This window comes from Marmota flaviventris, chromosome 6 (assembly GCF_047511675.1).
Source record: "Marmota flaviventris isolate mMarFla1 chromosome 6, mMarFla1.hap1, whole genome shotgun sequence".
NCBI lineage: Eukaryota > Metazoa > Chordata > Mammalia > Rodentia > Sciuridae > Marmota > Marmota flaviventris.
In genome coordinates, this window is record NC_092503.1 from 85,703,737 (window position 1) to 85,725,145 (window position 21,409).

General features: G+C 42.2%; 1 protein-coding gene and 2 pseudogenes across 1 annotated transcript in view; 2 read left to right on the forward strand and 1 right to left on the reverse strand.

Annotated features, from left to right (window-relative positions):
• Positions 1 to 21,409, forward strand: part of Cgas (cyclic GMP-AMP synthase) — a 69,762-nt gene that overhangs the window by 46,048 nt on the left and 2,305 nt on the right. The window lies entirely within an intron of this gene.
• On the forward strand, positions 5,319 to 7,076 carry LOC114086914 (histone deacetylase 1 pseudogene; annotated as a pseudogene).
• LOC139706064 (AP-3 complex subunit sigma-1-like) lies at positions 11,139 to 12,028 on the reverse strand (annotated as a pseudogene).

A 21,409-nucleotide genomic window follows, 5' to 3' on the forward strand; every position in this document is an offset into this window, starting at 1 on the left:
TAAGGAGCCAGCGCGAGGCTCGCCCCGCCCCTGGCCCGCCCTGCTCTACCCTTGCCGCACAGTCATTGGCTGGTGAACGTTGTGGGCGGCACCTTGCCGTTTTATCCAATAGGTCTCTTAATCTTGGGAGCGTGCCTTGACCTAGTGGATGGCGTTGATCCTGTGTGGGTTCCTTTTCGGGGCGTGGGACTTCTCCCAAGGTCGCTCTTTGCGCCTCGCCCTATTAGCACCCACCTTGACTACTCAGCATCCTTGGAAACATTTTTAATTGTGCCTCAAAAAGCTAATCACGGACCAGGCATGGTGGTGCACACCGGTAATCCCAGCAGCTCGAGAGGCTGAGACAGGAGGATCGCGTGTTCAAAGCCAGCCTCAGCAAGGACGAGGCGCTAAACAACTCAGTGGGACCCTGTCTCTAAATAAAATACAAAATAGGGATGGGGATGTGGCTCAGTGGTTGAGTGCCCCTGAGTTCAATCGCTGGTACAAACAACAACAACAACAAAACCCCTTGGAATTATAAAATTATAATTATAAGATTATAATCCCAGCGGATTTAGGGTGGCTGAGGCAAGAGGATAGCAAATTTGAGGACAGCCTGGGCTACTTAGCCAGACTGTGTCTCAAAATAAAAATTAAAAGGGTGGGGCTGTAGCTCAGTAGTTAAGGTGGCCCTGGGTTCAATCCCCAGCACTAGAAAAAACAAAACAAAATAAACTTGGAAACAAGGCTGGATAAAAGCAGTGTACACTTATAATCCCAGTGACAAAGGAGGCCATAGCAGGAGGGTCACAAGTTCAATGTCAGCCTGGACAATTTAGCAGACCTTGTCTCAAAAATGAGGCAAACAAATAAGGATTGGGGATGTAGTTCAATAGTAGTTCCCTCTGGGTTCATTCCCTAGAAAAACAACAAAACTCTTGAAACAAAAAAGGTTGGGAAAGTATCCTTGCTATGTAACCACTGCTTTCATATATTTAAATCTATTTTTTTAAAATAATAACATAATAAAATCTAACACTTATGACAAAAAATTGTTTTTAAAACTGGCCCTAATTTTTAAAAAATGTATTTAATGACCCACAGTTTAAAAATTATTGTCTTGAAGCTAAGCACAGTGGCTACCGCCGGTAATCCCAGTGGCTCAGGAGGCGGAGGCAAAAGGATCGCAAGTTCAAAGCCAGCTTCAGCAATGTAACATGGCCATAGGCAATTTAGCGAAACCTGTCTCAACGTTAAAAAAAAAAAAAAAAAAAAAAAAAAAAAAAGGCTGTTATGAGAGCGCAGAACTCAATGGTTAAGCGCTCCTGAGTTCAATCCCTGGTACCCATCCACCACCACTCCCCAAAACACAAAAGTCCTAGTTTGAGCCCATGGCAAGTAGCGCAATTCTGTAATCTCAGCAACTCCCAAGGCGGAGGCAGGAGGTTTGCAAATTCGAGGCCAGCCTGGACAATTTAGCGAGATCCTATCTCAAAGTAATGGGGCTAGGGATGCACCAGACTGTAATTCCAGAGCTCGAGAGGGTGCTAAGCAACCCAGTGAGACCCTGTCTCTATTTAAAATACAAAATAGGGCTGGCTGAGGATGTGGCTCTGTGGTCCAGTGCCTGTGAGTTCAATCCCCCGTACATCCCCCCTCTCCCCCTAAAAACAAACAAACAAGCAAACAAACAAAAAAAACAACTTCATCTTTCTTTTTCTTTTTTGTTCTGGGGTTTGAACCTAGGAGTGCTTAACCCCTGAACCACATCCCCAAGCTTTTCTATTTTTTAATTTTGAAACCGGGTCTCACTAAGTTGCTGGCTTTTGAACTTGCAATTCACCAGCCTCAGTCTCTCTTCTCTATGGGATTACAGGCGTGAGTCACCAAGCCCAGATTCATTTTGTTTTTAATTGAATCGGGTAATTCCTTGGGCTGGGGAAAAGGATGAGTAAATGGCATTTTGTTACTGTTTTCCCGAAGTGCCAGGAGCAGTGAGAAACAGTATCCAAAACGTTAATTCCAGGTAATACGAATATTTGTACTCTTCTGTATTTTATAATTTTCACAAAATAGAGCAAAATCTATTTACCCCCCACCCCCAACCCAGATCTGTGATAGCAAAACCGTTTGCTAGGAAAAAGCGGTAGAATCTCTTATCCCAGATCCTGGCGACTGTAGGATTTTCAGATCCTTCAACTTACCTTACTTCGCTCACCCGGTCCCCCCCCCCCCCCCACGGCCCAGCACCGAAAAGGATTAAAAGAGTTCACAGCCAATTTTGATCTAAGAGCCCCCTGAGGCTGTGTTTTGTTTCAGTAAGCACGCAGAAAAATTTCCACTCTCTGGTACTTTTACCTCGGGTGTGACCAGAGTGGGTTGACTGCAGACTAATCCGCCCAATTGCGACATTTCCACTCCACCTTTTCGATCTCAGAAGGTGAGCTCGGCTTTTTGCCCGCTGCGAGGCGATTTCTTTGGTTCCTCTCCCTTTCTTGAACTCCGGGTCAGAATTGGCCAGGATGATCTGGGACCCGTTTACTGAACCGATATAGTTCAGTTGACTAGCATGCATGACACTCGGAATTCAACCCCGAGCACAAAATAAGAGGAGCTTTTGGGAAATGCGGTAGAGAATGGAAATGGTCTTTAATGTTCTGATGTAGTCCACCCTTGGCCCAAACTGCCCAGTCCCTCTACCCTTCCCCCAATCCCCGTACAAAAATTTGCCAGGGTCTTCCCCTCCGGCGTCCACCTTCCTGACCACGAACTCCCAACCAGGCAGGCACACACACACACACACACACACACACACACACACACACACAAAAAAAAAAAAAAAAAAAAAAAAACTGGAGAAACTGAACGAAATCCTGTTGCAAGGGCAAATTCTGGACCCCGAGAAGAAGCAGCAGGCGCAGCTCATAAATGAGCTATACTTTGTAAATTGGAGAACCAGGAAAGCTGGTGGTGTGATCCAATCTGAGTCCCAAGGACTGAGAAATCCGGACTCCAAAGTCTAAAGGCAGGAAAAAACGGATACCCTAGCTCAAGTCGCAACTGGGCCTGGTGGCGCATGCCTACAATCTTCAGGTACTCTAGAGGCTGAGGCAGGAGGATCGTATTCCTGTCCAGCCTGGGCATTTTAATGAGACCCTGTCGCAAAATAAATAAATAAAAAGGGTTGGGGATGTAGCTAAGTGGTACCCCTGGGTTCAGTTTGCCAGTACCCGGGAGCAAATTCGCCTTTTCTTAGTCCTTTGTTCTATTCAGGACTTTTTTTTTTTTTTTTTTTTTCAGAAAATGGCAACTGCTCCGGGGTTAGTGACTTCTGTGGGAGGATTACTGTTGCTTTTCAGGAATGCCTGGAGACCTTTCCTTTTCTGTTTTCAGCCTCCACTAAGTAAGACCATGTTTCCTGGCTCCTAGGTGATATTGGCAAGTCGCAACTGGGCCGGTGGCGCATGCCTACAATCTTCAGGTACTCTAGAAGCAGAGGCAGGAGGAGCGTATTGCTGGCCATCTGGGCATTTCTTTTCAAGAAAATTTTTTTTTTTTTAATGTTAATTTTAATAAGCCACACCCGGTACCTATTTTTCATTTTTCTTTTTTTTTTTTGTATTGGAGATTGAACTCAGGGGCACTTTACCACTGAGCTACATTCTCACTTCTTTTTAGTTTGAGCTAGGATTTCACTGAGTTGGTGATGCTGGGCTCGGACTTGCCATATTCCTGCCTCAGTTTCCCCACATCACTGGAATTACCTGAGTGTGTCATCGCGCCTGGACAGAACTCAGTTATTTAATCAAACACTAATCAAAATCCTGCTATGAAGATATTTTGTAGATGTAACTAACATGTACTATCAATTTATGTAATGGAGATCACCCTCAATAATCTAGCTGGGCTTCATTCAATCACTTGAAGAGTTTTAAGAAAAAACAGATTTCCTAGAAGGTGAAATTCTGCCTCAGAACTATAGTATCAAATTGGGCGTGGTGGCTCATGCCTGTTTATCCCAGGCACTGGGGAGACTGAGGCAGGAGTATCAAACTTCGAGGCCAGCCTCAGCAATTTAGTGAGGTCCTAAGCAACTTAGTGAAAAACCCTATCTCAAAATAAATAAAGGGCTGGGCACAGTGGCATAAAGCTGTAATCTCAGCAGCTCAGGAGGCTGAGGCAGGAGGATTGTGAATTTAAAGCCAACTTCAGCAACAGCAAGGTGCTAAGCAACACAGGGAGACCCCATCTCCAAATAAAATATGCAATAGGCCTGGGAATGTTGCTCAGTGGTTAAGCATTCCTGGGTTCAATCCCTGGTACAAAAATAAACAAAACACTACAGCATCATCTCCTGCCCAAGAATTCCAACCTACTGGCCTGCCCTAGCAATTTTCAGGCTTGTCAGCCATCACAGTTACATAAACCAATTTCAAAAATAAATAAATTAATTAAATATGTAGGCTATTTAATATATCATTTATATACATCCTACATATAATTAAATAAGCAGACAAAACAATCTGGCTTACTCTTTTCAACCAAGCATTTCATTTCCAGAGACTTCCCTCAGCATGCCTGTGACCACCCTAAGTAGATTTTGCATTTAATTGCTAGCCCTTCAACCTGTTCTTTTCCTTTGAAGCATTTAAAACTATTTGTCTATTAGTGAGCTCCCTGTGATTTTTTTCCCCCATGCTGGAGATCAAGCCCAGAACTTTGCAAATGTCTGGCAACTCTCTACCACTGAGCTACAAAGCTAGACCCTAAAAATGTTATAATCAGTACAGCATATTTCTTTTATTTATCACTTAAAACCTTATCTGGTTTATAGTAGATGCTAAACAAATATTTAGTAAATTAATAAATGAACCTATCAAATTCCCAGTGCTTTTATCTCCCGGGGAAGAAAATGTATAAATACATTTACTTTTTTTTCTGAATTTAAAAACATAGGAAGCAATTTAAGAGGTCATGTACTAATATACATTTTAAGAAAAATTTTGCTGGGTGTGAGAGCACATGTCTGTGATTCCAGCTACTCAAGAGGTTGAGGCAAGAGGATCACAAGTTGAAGGCTAGCCTGGGCAACTTAGGAAGATTGTCCCAAAATAAAAAATAAAAATGAGCTGGGGATGGGGGGCAGTTGTAGAACACTTGCATAAGGCTCTGGGATCAATCCTCTATTTAAAAAAAAAAAAAGGAGGAGGAAGAGGAGGAGGAAGAAGAACAATGACAATAATAATGTCAATGGAAAGAAAAATAAAAAATAATAAAGTTTTAAAGTTTTAAATAAATGTGTTTCTTGCTGGCACTGATTTCATATTTAAAACACAATACAGGGGACAGGAGGCAACAAGATGGCGCAGTCTCAGGGCACCAGGAGGAAAGTCTGTTACTACTACGACGGGGATGTTGGAAATTACTATTATGGACAAGGCCACCCAATGAAGCCTCACCGAATCCGCATGACTCACAATTTGCTGCTCAACTATGGTCTCTACCGAAAAATGGAAATTTATCGCCCTCACAAAACCAATGCTGAGGAAATGACCAAGTACCACAGTGATGACAACATCAAATTCTTGCGCTCCATTCGTCCAGATAACATGTCTGAGTATAGCAAGCAGATGCAGAGATTCAATGTTGGTGAGGACTGTCCAGTATTCGATGGCCTGTTTCAGTTCTGTCAGTTGTCTACTGGTGGCTCTGTCGCAAGTGCCGTGAAACTTAATAAGCAGCAGACAGACAGACATCGCTGTGAATTGGCTGGGGGCCTGCACCACGCAAAGAAGTTGGAGGCATCAGGCTTGGCCATCCTGGAACTTGTATCACCAGAGGGTGCTGTATATTGACATTGATATTCACCATGGCGATGGCGTGGAAGAGGCCTTCTATACCACAGACCGGGTCATGACTGTGTCCTTTCATAAATATGGAGAGTACTTCCCAGGAACTGGGGACCTACGGGATATTGGGGCTAGCAAAGGCAAGTATTATGCTGTTAACTACCCACTCTGAGATGGGATTGATGATGAGTCCTATGAGGCCATTTTGAAGCTGGCCATATCCAAAGTAATGGAGATGTTCCAGCCTAGTGCGGTGGTCTTACAATGTGGCTCAGATTCCCTGTCTGGGGATCGGTTAGGTTGCTTCAATCTGACCATCAAAGGGCATGCCAAGTGTGTGGAATTTGTCAAGAGCTTCAACCTGCCTATGCTGATGCTAGGAGGAGGTGGTTACACCATTCGTAATGTGGCCCGGTGCTGGACATATGAAACAGCTGTGGCTGTGGACACAGAGATCTCCAATGAGCTTCCATACAATGACTACTTCGAGTACTTTGGACCAGATTTCAAGCTTCACATCAGTTCTTTCAACATGACTAACCAGAACATGAATGAGTACCTGGAGAAGATAAAACAGCGGCTCTTTGAGAACCTGAGAATGCTGCCCCATTCACCTGGGGTCCAAATGCAGGCCATTCCCGAGGATGCCATCCCAGAGGAGAGTGGTGATGAGGACGAAGAAGACCCTGACAAGCGAATCTCGATCTGTTCCTCTGACAAACGAATTGCCTGTGAGGAAGAATTCTCTGACTCGGATGAGGAAGGAGAGGGTGGCCGAAAAAACTCTTCCAACTTCAAAAAAGTCAAGAGAGTCAAAACAGAGGATGAAAAAGAGAAAGACCCAGAGGAGAAGAAAGAAGTCACAGAAGAGGAGAAAACCAAGGAGGAGAAGCCAGAAGCCAAAGGGGTCAAAGAGGAGGTCAAGTTGGCCTGAGCAGACTTCTGCAGCTTTGGCTTCTGGCCAAGTTCCCCACCTTTTTCCTCCAATCCCTCAGATTTTTATATTTTCTATTTCTCTGTGTATTTATATAAAATATATTAAATATAAATGTCCCCAGGGACTAGATAGGAACCAGGGCCGTGATCCCAAGGCAGCTCTGTTGAGGAAACTTCCAGCAGTTGCCTTGTTCCCCATCCCTCTTTAAGTCTTTTGAACCATCTACAGTGCAGATCTGGGCGGAAAGGATGTAACCATAAGAAAAATCCTAAAATGACAAGGGTCTGTTTAGTACCTTTGGAAAGGTGCCCTTGCCAAGTGTTCTAGAAGGGATGGGTGGGTCTTCAGGGACCCCCTGTACTTTTCAGACTCCTAACATCAGCCATTGGTTGTTTTCTTACCTTCCCACTGGCCTCAAGAGAGCCAAGAAACTCACACTGCCCTGTCTTCCCCCCCAGTTCCACAGGTGAAGGTTGGTAGTCTAGCTTCCTTTCTAAGATACTATTTTCATTTTTGTGAGACTTTGTAATAAAATGGTACATTTCTATTAAAAAAAAACCCACAATACATAATTTTCCCAATTTTTTCTCACCTTGAAAAGTCTGTTCAAACTCAAACCATTATATGAAGTTCATCTTCTTCATGATATAAGCTAGTGGATCACAGTAGCTCATTGTGATTTTTTTTAATTTGTTTTGTTTTTTACTGGAGATTGAATATAGAGGTACTCTACCACTGAGCTATATTACCAGTTCATTTTATTTTTTTTTTATTTTGAGACAAGGTTTTATAACAGGGTTCACTTGATGCTTTGACTTGTGGGTTTGAAAATTACATATTTTTTTCTTTTCCCAACCTTCTTCTCCCTGATCTTCTTTTCCCTAATCTTTCCTCCTCTTTGATCTTCTTTTCCTTGATTTCCTTTCTAATCTCTCCTCCCTAATCTCATTTTCTCTGAGCCCTCTGTTCCTGCTGATGGGCAGAATCACAGCCTTTGGGACAGGAGTCCACTGTGTTTCTCTTTTGCTAGCAAAGCAATAAACTTTTTCCTTTAAAAAAAAAAAAAAAAAAACATGTTCTCATTATTGGATTGGCATTGGGGACAAGGACCAAGCTTTCTGCAACAGTCTGACTAAATTGCCCAGGCTGGCCTTGAGCTTGCAATCCTCCTGCCTCAATCTCTAAAACTGCTGGGATTACAGATGTGTATCAACATGCCCAGGGCTAATGGCACTTATTCTGTACCACAGAACTTTAGAGTTTATATATGGTACTGAAAACGGTTGGCTACTGCTTCACATATGTTGCATTAATTCTTTTTCTTTTTGCATCTAGGATTATGGTCAAAAAACACTTCCCCCCCACACACACTGGGGATTGAAAACTCAGGGCTGGGGCTGGGGCTGGGGATGTGGCTCAAGCGGTAGCGCGCTCGCCTGGCATGCATGCGGCCCAGGTTCGATCCTCAGCACCACATACAAAGATGTTGTGTCTGCCGAAAACTAAAAAATAAATATTAAAATTCTCTCTCTCTCTCTCTCTCTCTCTTTAAAAAAAAAAGAAAAAGAAAACTCAGGGCTGAGGCTGCCTGGTGACCTTCCTGCTTCAGCCTGGGATTATAGGTGTGCCTCACCATACCCAGTGCTTTCTTGAAAAGTTTTGTTTTGTGTTTTAACAAAAGCTTTGGTATAGCCAGGTGTGATAGCTCATATCTGATACCTGTAATACCTGCAACTCTACTTGGGAGCCTGAAGCAGAAGAATCATCAGTTCCAAACTAGCCTCAGCAATTTAGGGAGGCCCTAAGCAATTTAGGGAGACCCTGTCTCAAAAGAAAAAAATTTAAAAAGGGCTGGGGATATAGCTCAGTGGTAAAGCACTCCTGGGTTCAATCCCTAGTACTAAAAAAAAAAGAAAAATAAAAACTTTGATAATATCCTAAAATAAACATATAATATTAAACACATTCAATTCTGTTGCTTAGGGAAACATAATAAGATCTATTTGGGTGTGTTTAAAAGGGATCTTGCCTGATGTGGTGGTGCATGTCTGTCATTCCAGCTACTCAGGAAGCTGAGGCAAGAGGTTCACAAATTCAAGGCCAGCCTGGGAAACTTAGAGAGGCTGTGAACTAAAATAAAACATAAAAGGGCTGGTGATGTAACTCAGTTGAACCTCTGGATTCAATCCTAGTACTTATAAACAAACAAACAAAGTTTCCAGGTTCTGCTTCATTTATTTATTTGTTAATATAGTACTGGGAATAGAACCTAGAGGGCACCTTATCACTGAGCTTTTATTATTTATTTTGAGATAGGGACTCCCTAAATTGCCCAGGCTAGCTTCAAACATGTGATTCTCCTGTCTCAGCCTCATGAGTAGCTGAGATCACAGACATAGTGTTGTTGTTGTATGCTGCAGATGGAACCCAGATTATGTATATGCCTGGCAAGTGCTCTACCACTGAACTATATCCCCAGCACATCTTTATAGTTTTCACAGAACTGTATGTTCAGCAAGTAGGATTGCAATAGACTTTTACATGCCTTTAAAGTTTCTATAAAGGCTAGTTTAAAGTTGTAATCACTTTATCTCTAAGATTTGATTTCTTCCCCACATACAGGAGGCCCTGGGTTTCATCTCCAACACCCCCTGATCATCCAACTTGATAATGGGGATGCAACTCATGAATAGATGTATTCATGATGCCCTGGGTTTATTTCCCAGCACTCATTTATGTACAGAAAGAAAGAAGTAATGAAATACAGAAAGACAACCTCCCCCATGCAATTGTATCCAAGAGAAACAAGGAATTTTTGAATTTGATGAGCACATTTTAACAAGTTGAGGGTCCTGATCTACATCTACTGCATTGAGGGTCTTGTACAAACCTCAGTTGAACCTCCTTGCTAGGCAGGGTGATGCATGCCTACAATTCCAGAGACAGGGAAGCTGAGACAGCAGGAGCCCAAGTTCATAGCCAACCTCAGCAATTTAGCAAGAACTTTAGCAACTTAGCCAGACCCTGTCTCATATTAAAACATAAAAGAGTACTGGGGATGTATCTCAGAGGAAAAGTGCCTGAGCTCAATCCCCAATACCAATACAAATAAAATAAGTAATTCTAGCTTAAAAAGTCAACTTAAAGATTATTAGGGACTTGTAGTCTGACACAACCAGGTTTATTGACTCATTCCAGTGAGGAGACTGCATAACAGAAAACCAAAGGACATCTCACCGACAATAAAAACATTATTTTCTTTTTCATAATATTTTGGGAAAGAAAGCTGTTTAAGTGAAATGGGCATGTGTATTTTTGAGGATCAAACTCAGAACCTTGAGCAAGTGCTCTACCACTGAGCTACAGTCCCCAAAACCAAAGAGAACTTTAAAACAGTGAGTGGGTCAGTGGCCTGTGCCTGTAGTTTAAGCTACTCCAGAAGCTAGAGTAGAAGTATTTCTTGAGCCCAGAGTTCAAGAGTCGCCTGCATGGGCTTGGGATGTGGCTCAAGCGGTAGCGCGCTTGCCTGGCCTGCATGTGGCCCGGGGTTCGATCCTCAGCACCACATACAAACAAAAACTAACTAAATTAATTAATTAATTAAAAGAAGAGTAGCCTGCACAACATAACAAGGGCAAGCCTCAAAATATAGTTTTGCTTTGTGCTATATGTGTAAGGATTAACATCAGGTCTTGTCTGTGATGTGGATGGAGGGACCCGTTTTTTTTTTTTTAATTACAAAACTGAGAAAGATGTGTAATGTTGTATCTAGAAACCCCTTATCTGAAACCAGTTGCAAATCAAGGCTAACTTTTTTTAACAGTGACAAAATATACTTTTATTTACTTTATTGAGTCAGAGAGTCATAAAATTATTGCTAAAGTAGATGTCAGACAGGTGCTTTAAACGTCCAGTTATCTTGGAATTTATTTAAACTAAGAGAAAAAGGTCATAATGTTTTCATGCAATACACACTTGGTTCTTAAATAACACTTGTGACAAATAGCAGAGAATTAAGGAATGCTGCACTGATGATCCATACAAAACACCAACATTTTAGGTTGTGCATAATTAAAGAAATATCTTACTTTTCAAAATACTGTAATAGCCAATACACAGAGGCATGCCTTAGGTGGGCATAGGAATGCAGTTTAAGAAGGAAAAAAAAAAATCACCCTGGAACTACTCAATTAAACCACTGAGCAAGAAAAGCAACATTGAACTTCCATACTGATTTTACACAATTTCTATACAGTACCTTGACTTAAATCCAAGAGCAAAATTTAAAACTCTCCTCTGCTATTTTTAGTAAACAACTGCATGGTAAACTTAGATGACTTTTCCCCCTGGATTTTACCTGGGAGTGGCCTTTTAAATATTTTATTTAAAAGAGGGCAGGTTTGGCATTTTTATACTGATGTCACCAATGTTGATATTTCTTGGGATCTCAGGAAGATTCATATTTACAGCTGATACAGCAGGGGCTGGAGCTCCTTCTAAGCCAGCCTCAGATCTCTCCAGTTTATTTTTTGAATCAATTATGTAACAATCTCATTCATGCTGGGCTCCAATATCATTCCCCCATAACGATTTCTGCAAGAATATCGTGAACCTTGTCTACATGGAAAATTAAATCCAGTTCACAGACAAAAACATTTGCCTAAGGTTTCTGCGAACACTTGAATTAGATCTAAAAATGCCAAGTTCACTTTTTGAAGAATCCACACAGAAGACAAAATATAGGGTCTCATAATGTCTATAAATCAGTTTGTTGTCAGTTCCACCAGTTAATTAGATTTAACTCCATAGGTCACAGTAAATTACACAGCTTAAGACTGATTATCAAAATCCTCCTTCTAGGAAATTACAAATATTTTCATCTTTCTTAGATACCCTGATGGTTGCTGTTGTATATCTTCACCTTAAGGCTGGTAGAACTTGGAGAGCCGCAGTTTCCCGTGGTTGTTGAAGATGAAAATCGCCTTTATTATGGCGGCCGCCTGGGTTGGCGCTGGGAGCCAGGGCGGGGGCGGGCACACGAGCCTCCCCTCGGGATCTTACCTGCAATCCTTCCCCAGCCGCCCCCTTCCGCAGGCGCGCACCACAAGGCTAATTTGTATGAAAGTGATTTAGATTCTCCTGGCAAGAATGGGACGTTTCATTGTTACTGACATATAATTTCAAATAGTAAATAAAGTTTCTGATAATCTGTAACAAAGTTTCTCATTAAGAATGCAGTAGTGTACCCACGTGGCGGCATGTGCCTGTAATCACAGTTACTCAAGGTGGAGGGAGGAGTATCATAAGTTCAAAGTCAGCCTGGGCTACCTAGTGACACCCTGTAAAAGAAAGAGAATTGGGGGAGATATAGCTCAGAGGTGAAGCAGCTGACTTCCAGGCCTTGAGTTTGGGTCTAGATTCTTGATTGTAATCTTTATTCATTTCTTCGGGATCCCCAATCATTCTCTTCTCCCAGAATGACCCAGGACCTAATGTGGACTGACAGAAGGAAGAACTCTCACAGACTTTCTTTTCATTCTTTCTTTATTTATATGTGGTGCTGAGAATGGAACCTAGTGCCTCATACCTGCTAGGCAAGCGCTCTTCCACTGAGCTACAACCCTCACCCTGAGTTTTAGTCACTTTCTCAATCGTTATGACTCTCTCAAGGTTGAGGTCTACGTACGGAAAAACTTGGATACCAAAGAGAAATTCGGTGACTCCACAACCCGAAGATCAATTCGGGGAGAGAGCGAGGAGGCTCGGAATACTGCTGGGCGATGGAGGAAATAGTCTCACGGAGCATCATCTCCTCTGCTCACCATTTCGTCCAATTCGGTTTCCAGGCAGAACACCACTTGCAAGGTTTCTGGGTCGACGCACAGAAGTAAGTTTAAATCAGAAACTCGAAGTCCTCAAACTAGGAACCAAAGACCCGCTCACCCAAACACAGAAAAGTCCTGAAAGAGACCCCGCAGTGGAAAGTCTGCAGCCTCGAGAGCCCCGCCCCCGGCCGTTCATTGGTCTGCAGGCGAGGCGGGGCCGCCCAATCCGCGCAGCTTGAAGTTGAGGGCGGCGGCCCCTAGGCGGAGACTCATCCTGCGCAAGTAAGGAGTGCATGAGTGAACAGGTCATGGATCCATCTTCTCTATGTAGTCTTCTGTGATCAGGGATCCCTACGTGAAGGGTCCGGCCTCAGTAACGCGCCCCAGAGCTTATGAAGGGCTTCCACATCCCCAATAGTTCCGTAATGACTAGTCCTGGGTGGAGCGAAGGCTCGGAGATGGCTGCAATAGATAGCTTCTTGAGCAGGGAAGCCTCGGTTCACAGAATCCCGGGAGGTTGGGTCGGGTAGAATGGGCTATACGCAAGGCGCTCTATTTCTTTAGACTTTCCAGCACCTACAACCAGGATACTCTAGCTCCGGGCACCCTGCGCCTCTCTTCCTACGGTATCCCGCTTTCCACATTCACACAACCTAGTCCTTGGCTTCCCCCTCTTGCCAGGTCTTTTCTGAGCCGTGGAGTCCTTAGTCGCAGAGTATTATCGAGTACTCATACAAAACTGAGGTCATGCTGTTCAAATTTGTAACTTGCTCTTTTCTTATAGTGTTGATCAAAGATGATTTTTCGGGGCAGCAGATTCTCTGCGCTCGCAGGCACTCCATCCCACAGAGTGGCGGATTCCCAGAATCTCTTGGCCCCAGGCTGGTGTGTCCTCTGCATCCGCAAGGGAATTGTTTGCTGAGATTCTATTGTGCCTGGTGATTCTGATGCGCCTCAGTGGCTTCACATCAGGGAACGCTTCTCTATGATTGAGATGCTCCTTGCCGCTGTCTTCTTTGTTATTTACATGAGTAGCCTGCAAGCCAAGACACCATTCATCAACTGGCCCTGGAATGATTTCTTCCTAATTTTCATAGCATGGATCCTGATCACCTCCATTTTTGTCCTTGTTTGAGAGCAGAAGGGGTACTGGGACTGAGGGCTACACACATCTTTTGGCTATGATGCCTACTTCACCTTCCCTCTTTGGCAACAAACTGTTATGCTCAAATTCGGGACCCCCAAAAGACCACCAGAGACCAAGATCGATGTAAACAGCAAAGAGGTGTTTATTGTGAGCTAGCTTGGTCCTCCACGCACAGAGAGCAACTGGTGACGCTGAGAGGCCTGGAGCCAAGGGTTTGCAGAAGTTTTATACATTCTTTGGAGAAGGCAGGGACCCCCACATACATCATAGCATCTCTTAGCAAATCATCACACACCACGGGAAAATCAAACAACAACTCTAAAACATGGTTAGCACATTCACTGGCGGGAACAAGTTGGGTAAGGGTGATTGGTTACTACAAGAGGGGGATTCATTTGAACTGATTGGTTTAAGCCAAGAGGGGTGTACATGCCGAACTACATGGTTTTCCAACACATTATCAACCACCATAAACTACTGGGAGGGTCATCTGGCATCCCAGATATTTCCCTGTCTCATGCTGATTGGTGGCTGCTAGGGGGTTGCTATGGATCCCCACCTAGCCTGACTGAGTCAGGGACACCTGTCGCAGCAGATCTCTCCTGTTATTTGTAGATAAACAACTTAGCAGGGTGGGAATGTTCCTAGGAGTGCTCTGTGGGTCTTTCCAAGGACAAAGGTCATGTCCCTTCCTTGGACAGGCTTTGCTCTGAGGTAGAGGCTGGTTTTTCAAAACACATACAGCAGCTTCCACTTTTCCTACAGATGTAGGTGAACTCCCCTCATTTCTCTCTGCAATTTGGAAGTAAAAAAAACCCACAACAACACTCCCTGCCAACCAATTCCTAGCTTCCAATTGAGATAAAAGTAACTTTACTGGGAGAATTGCCTTCCAGTCTGCCAACCAACCCTCCCGCTATGGTCACCTTTATGGGTATGCCTAGGTCCCACTTCCTTCTGCATTGTTCAGTTCTGCCTAGACCATACCCCCACTAAACTACAAAATGAGGGAATTGGATATCTAGGATTTCAGAGTGCACACTCCACTTGGTGACCCTTTCCAAGTAAAGTCTTCATTGTGTGTATGGGAAATGGTTCTGTGGAGATAGAAATAAGAAATAAACATTGTTAAAATCTTAAAAAAATACTTGGAGTCAGCTCATTCAGTCTATATTATTATTATAAATATTGTTATTTTGGTCCTGGGGATTGAACCCCCGAGGTGTTTCTGCTGAGCCACATCTCCAGTCCTTTTTATTTTTATGTTGAGACAGAGTCTCACTGAGTTGCTTAGGGCCTTGATAAATTGCTGAGGCTGGCCTCAAACCTGCTACACTACTGCCTCAGCCTCCAGAATCCCTGGGATTACAGGCCTATACCACCACAACCAGCCCAGTTCTTTTTTTATTTTTATTTTTGGTACTTGGCATTAAACCTAGGGGCACTTTACCACTGGTATATATCCCTAGTCCTTTTATTTTATTTTATTTTGAGACAGAGTCTTCCTAAATTGTTGAGGCTAGCCTCAAACTTGCAGTCTTCCTCATCTGCTTTCTGCATGGCTGGGATTATAGGCAGGGCCCACCACACTCGGCCAGATTCCTCCTCCTCCTCCTCCTCCTCCTCCTTCTTCTTCCTCTTCTTCCTGCTGGGGATTGAACCCAGGGCCAGGCACTCTACCAACTGAGCTATATCCCCAGCCCCAAATTATTATTATTTTTTTAACTTTTTTTTTTAAATTTTTATTGTTGTTTGTTCAAAACATTACATAGTTCTTGATATATCATATTTCACACTTTGATTCAAGTGGGTTATGAACTCCCATTTTTACCCCGTATACAGATTGCAGAATCACATCAGTTACACATCCATTGATTTACATATTGCCATACTAGTGTCTGTTGTATTCTGCTGCCTTTCCTATCCTCTACTATCCCCCCTCCCCTCCCCTCCCCTCCCCTCCCCTCTTCTCTCTCTACCCCCTCTACTGTCATTCATTTCTCCCCCTTGTATTATTTTTCCCTTTCCCCTCACTTCCTCTTGAATGTAATTTTGTATAACCCTGAGGGTCTCCTTCCATTTCCATGCAATTTCCCTTCTTATTTTTTCTTTTTAAAGTATGTTTTTTAAAAAAAAAGTTGTGAGGCCAGGCATGGTGGTACATGCCTGTAATCCCAGATATTTGGAAGGCTAAGGTAGGAGGATCTCAAGTTCCTGGCCAGCCTAAGCAACTTAAAAAAATGTGGTTGGTGAAGAGCACCCTCCAGGAGAAGCTTATCAGGAACTTTAAGATGCTGCCAGGTATGTGGGATTGATAAAAGAGAAATTGTTTCAAAATCATTAATTTGAGAATCTATTCTAAAAAGCAAGTTGGGAAGAATGAGATGCTGAATTTGCACTGGAACCTGTAGAGTTTTAATGTCTTGGGGACCTCCTACTTGGCCAATTTGCTAGTTTCTGGAAAAAAGGGTGTGACTGGAGATAAGGGTTCATGAATAATTTATTATATATGTGATATGCCACATTTTGCTGTTGATAAGATGCCTAAAGAGTAATTATGTAGACAGGAGAAAGAGAACTAGAGGAACTCCAGAATTCTACATTTTAAAGGATAAGCAGTGAAGTCAAAACTGGTGATAAAGGAGAACAAAATGAGGGATACTCAGAAACCAAGAAAGAAAGAAAATATGGTAACAGAAAATCATGAATTAGAATGCAGACACAGTAGGAATGTAAATTTTTTTTAAAAGTCACTTTTTAAAAATAGCCACATGTGGTAGTACATGTAAGTAATCCCAGAGGCTCTGGAGGCTGAGGCAGGAGGATTTTAAGTTCAAATGCAGCCCTAAGCAACATTAGCAAGACCCTGTCTCAGAAGAAAAACTAAAAAGGGATGGTGATGTGGTTCAGTGATTAAGTGGCCCTGATTCAATCCCCAGTAATAAAACAAACAACAACAAAAAAGTCATTGGAGACCAAAGATTCACAATTTTCAGTTTCTGAATAATGTCATTGTGACTTGGGACTTAGGTTCTTATAATTTTGTTTAAGGTGAAATGAAACTGATCAATCAATCAATTAATATATTGCAGATTGAACCCGCCCAAGGTGGTCTATCACTGAGTTACATCCCCATTACTGGTTTGTAATGCAGGTATCTGGTTGGCATAGCTCACTTCTGGCCTTGGCCTGAAGTACCTTGGCTTCCTGAGTAGCTGGATTACACATGCATGGCTCCTTTGCTTTATTTTATTTATTTTTTAAAGATTTTAAAGATTTTTTGTCATAGAAGGTGCTTTTTAAAATTTTTTAAAAAAATATTTATTTAGTTAGTTAGTTTTCGGCAGACACAACATTTTTGTTTGTATGTGGTGCTGAGGATCGAATCAAACCCGGGCCGGACGCATGCCAGGTGAGCGCACTACCGCTTGAGCCACATCCCCAGCCCCAGCAGGTGCTTTAAAAAAAAATTCTTTAGTTATAAGTGGACACAATACCTTTATTTAGTTTTTATGTGGTGCTGAGGATTGAACCTAGTACCTCACACATGCTAGATGAGCACTTTTCCTCTGAGCCACAACCCTAACCCCTAGAAGGTGCTTTTTAAAATGTCAAATTCATCAATGCTTTTATTTATAGTTTGCACTTGCAGCTGAACAGATCTTTCTTAGGCTAGGGATGATGCTCAGTAGTAGTGTTTAGCATGTGCAAGGCCCTGGGTTTGACCTTCTGCATCATAAATAAATAGGGCTGGAGATGTAGCTCGGTGATAAAGCATTTGTCTGACATGTGCCAGGCCCTGGATTCTATCCCAGTACTGGGGAGGGGGTGGAAAAATGAGAACAATCTAGAAGATTCAATATAACAATCAACTAACTGCCGCTTCCGGCCAAGGGAGCCGAGTCCGGCGAGGGACGGCGAGGTTAAAAGACACACAGGACACCAAGGTTCTTCATCCAGGAGTCAATACCCTTTATTGCTAACACACCTTTTTTTTATACCCCAAGCAGCAGAAGTGGAAAACTACCCAAAAGCAGGAGGGAGGGGGGAGAAATTTAGTTTCAACATCTATTATTGTCAGGTACCGAAACCTCCCTTAACAATAAGTCCATCAGACCAGAAAAGGTCAAGGCATTCCCGTGGGATACATATGTCTCAGACGGATAAGCAGGAACAGAAAAACCGCAAGTTCGCCATGGCCTTGTGAGCTGGCCACACTGGCATGCAGAACAAACTAGTGGAGGTAGGGCTCCAGGGGCCAGGGTGGACCTGCTGCCAACACTAACAGATTAGAAAATAAGAACAGAGAAAATGTTAGGGAAGAAATTATAAGCAGATAATTCAAGAAATTTCTCAGAGTTGAAAGGGCCTGTGTTTTCAGATGAAGTTACACAAATTGCTGAGCCTAGTAGATAAAAACGAATAATAATGACAATTAGGATGTAAGGGACAAAGAAAAGATCCAAAACAGAGACAAAATTAAAAAATGACACATGGAAAAGAATAGGAGACTCTTCTGTATGATGCTATTTAATGGTGGATACATTTGTCAAAATCTGTAAAATATACAACACTGAGAATGTACCCTGAGGCAAAGCTGTGGACTTTGGTAGTAATTTATCCATATAGGTTCATTAACTATTAAGAAGTGTACCAGGGGCTGGAGTTGTGATGACTCTGTGGTAGGGTGCTTGCCTAGCACATGTAAGGCACTGGATTTGAGCCTCAGTATCACATAAAAATAAATAATAAATTAAAGCGATTGTGTCCACCTACAACTAAATAAAAAATTAAAAAAAAAACCAAAGAAGTGTACCGCTCTCAAATTAAAAAAAAAAAAAAAAAAACAGAAACAAAACAAAACTGTACCACTCGGGTGCAAACTTGGAGACCAGAAGTATATGAGAATTCCCTGTACTTTCTGCTCTAATTTTGATAGGAACCTAGAACTGCTCTTAAAAATAGTCTTTAGCCTGGTGCCGTGGTGCACGCCTATAATCCCAGCAATTTGGGAGGCTGAGGCAAGATGATGGAAAGTTAGAGGCCAGACTGAGCAATTTAGTAAGACAGTCTCAAAAAATAAAAAGGGCTGGGGATATAGCTCAGTGCTGAATGCTCCAGGATTCAGTCCCCAGTTGGGGGGTAAATGGGGTGCAGGAGATGGAAGGATAAGGGATGTAGCTCAGTGGTAGAGCACTTGATAACAAGCAGTAAATTTTTAAAAAATGTATTCTGGAGGAAAATTATTTAAAACTCAAGATTATATAATCCCGTTAAATTATTTCACAGATTATTTAAAACATTTTAGACATCTAAAGTGTCAGTACATTTATTTCTCATAAACAGAAAAATGTATTCCACTAAAACAAGTGAATTGACGAAAGATTTTGTGCAGCATCAGTGTATTTCAGTTTTGAAAGGAGTCACAGGGAGACCTGGCTCCCTAGCTAGTTGTGTTGTCCCAAATATTTACATTCCTAGCTTTTCTATCTTCATTTCTAGGGCTCTTTATTTGGGACCTGGTGCAGAGGTCCTCTTGAGGAGCTTCTGCTGAGATCTCATGAAGGCCCAAAGAGAGAAGGAAGAGGAAACCTTAAGACATTTTCACCTTCTTTGTATCCTGCCGGGTTTCTGTTCTCCCGACTAAAAGGCTCAGGGGTCACTCTAGTTAAACTGGGCTAACTGGGCTTCACGAAATAACCACACAAGAGACACAAATACCTTTTTCTTTGGGGTTGCTGTGATGGCTCCTCTGACCTTAAGGGTCCACAGAAAGAGAGAGAGAGAGAGCATGCGCTGACCCCTTTTATTGAGGAGAAGCTATTCAAATAAGGCAAGGGGTCAGGTTTCAGGGGTTCAGTCTATCTTCATGATGTCCACTGTAAGCAAGTTGACTGACACCTGGTAGGCCACACCCAAGGGCACAGTAAGAGAAGCGGACACACAAGGCACTTCTATGGAAGACTCTATCCTAAACAGGACAAGGGGTTATATTACAAAGGAACAGGTGAGCATAGCTTCACCCATGGGGCTATAGCAAGACACACCCATTTCTGTAACTGAGCGCCTCAGCACACAGCTGGGGAGTGTAACTCAGTAACCCGTAAGGTTGGCCTCCCACAGTATCCAGTATTTTCTTTTATTAAATTTTATTGGTTCTTTTAAGATATATATGATAGTATAATCTATTTTGATATAATTGTACAAGAATGGAATATGCCTTACTCTAATTAGGACCCCTGTCTTGTATATGCACTCAATGGTGAGATTCACTGTGGTGTATTCATATACTTACATAGGAAAGTTATGTCAGATTCATTCTACTATCTTTCCCTTTCCTATCTTCCTTCCCTTCCCTTCATTCCCCTTTGTCTAATCCACTGAACTTCTATCCCACCCCACTCCCCATAATGGATTAGCTTCCATGTATCAAAGATAACATTCAACCTCTAGTTTTGGGGGATTGGCTTATTTCACTTCGCATGATAGTCTCCAAATCCATCTATTTATAGGCAAATGTCATAAAGTCATTCTTCTTTATGGATGAGTAATACTCCATTGTGTATGTGTACGATTCATCTGTTGAAGGGTACCTAGTTTGGTTCCATAGTTTAGCTATGGAGAATTGCACTGCTATAACATTGATGTAGCTGAGTCACTAGTATTTTCATACTGCTAGCCTCCAAGTACTAAATAAATAAAAAGTACCAATTTTATGAAAAGATGAAATTGTATCTCCACCTTATCCCTAATTTAAAATAATTAACCCCAGAACTGGGGGTGTAGTTCAGTGGTAGAGCACTTTCCTAGCTTTGTGTTAGGCCCTAGGTTCAGTAGTTCTGCAACACTATTAAAAACAAACAAACAAAAACAGATGGTTTGAGGATTCTGTCTTAATTGTTAAGACAGAAATTTCAATATTCTTAGTAAGTAGAGGGAATCTCTTCAGAGAACAAGGAAGGATTCCTCCCATTCCCCCCCCCCCCCCCACATGTGCCCAATCTCTCTCTCTTCTTTGAAATGAAGTATTGCTATGTGACCCAGGTTGGCCTGGAACTGAGGATCCCTCTGCTTCAGGCTTCAGACTAGCTAGGATTACAGGCATGCACTACCTAAACCTGGCAAAAACACAAAAGACAGCTTAAAGATAAAAAGACAATTTATACTGGAAAAGAAAATTCATAATGTGCATAATTGAAAAAGGAATACTAAGAGATTAAGGAAGATTATGTCTGAGAACTTTCACATTTTATTGTATATCCTCATGACTTTTTATAATATGTATTGTGTTGATTTTTAAAATTAGAGGTAGAAATAGCCACTAAAATGAGATTCAGTGTTTCTCTCTCAACTTGTGTGTGTGTATGTGTATATATACATATGTATATATATTTGTACTGGGGATACTGGGGATTGATCCCAGGGATGCTTAACCACTGAGCGCATTCCCCAGCCTTTTCTATTTTTCATTTTGAAACCAGGTCTTGCTAAATTGTTTTAGGGCCTTGTTAAGTTGTTGAGGCTGGCTTTGAACTTGCGCTCCTCCTGCCTCAACCTTCAAAGATATACTATTTTAAAGAAGAGAACTGAGGCAAAGGTGGGGAAATGTCAACATCTGTGAAATTGAAGGAGGGTACCTGGGTGTGTTACATGATTTTTTTGAATATGT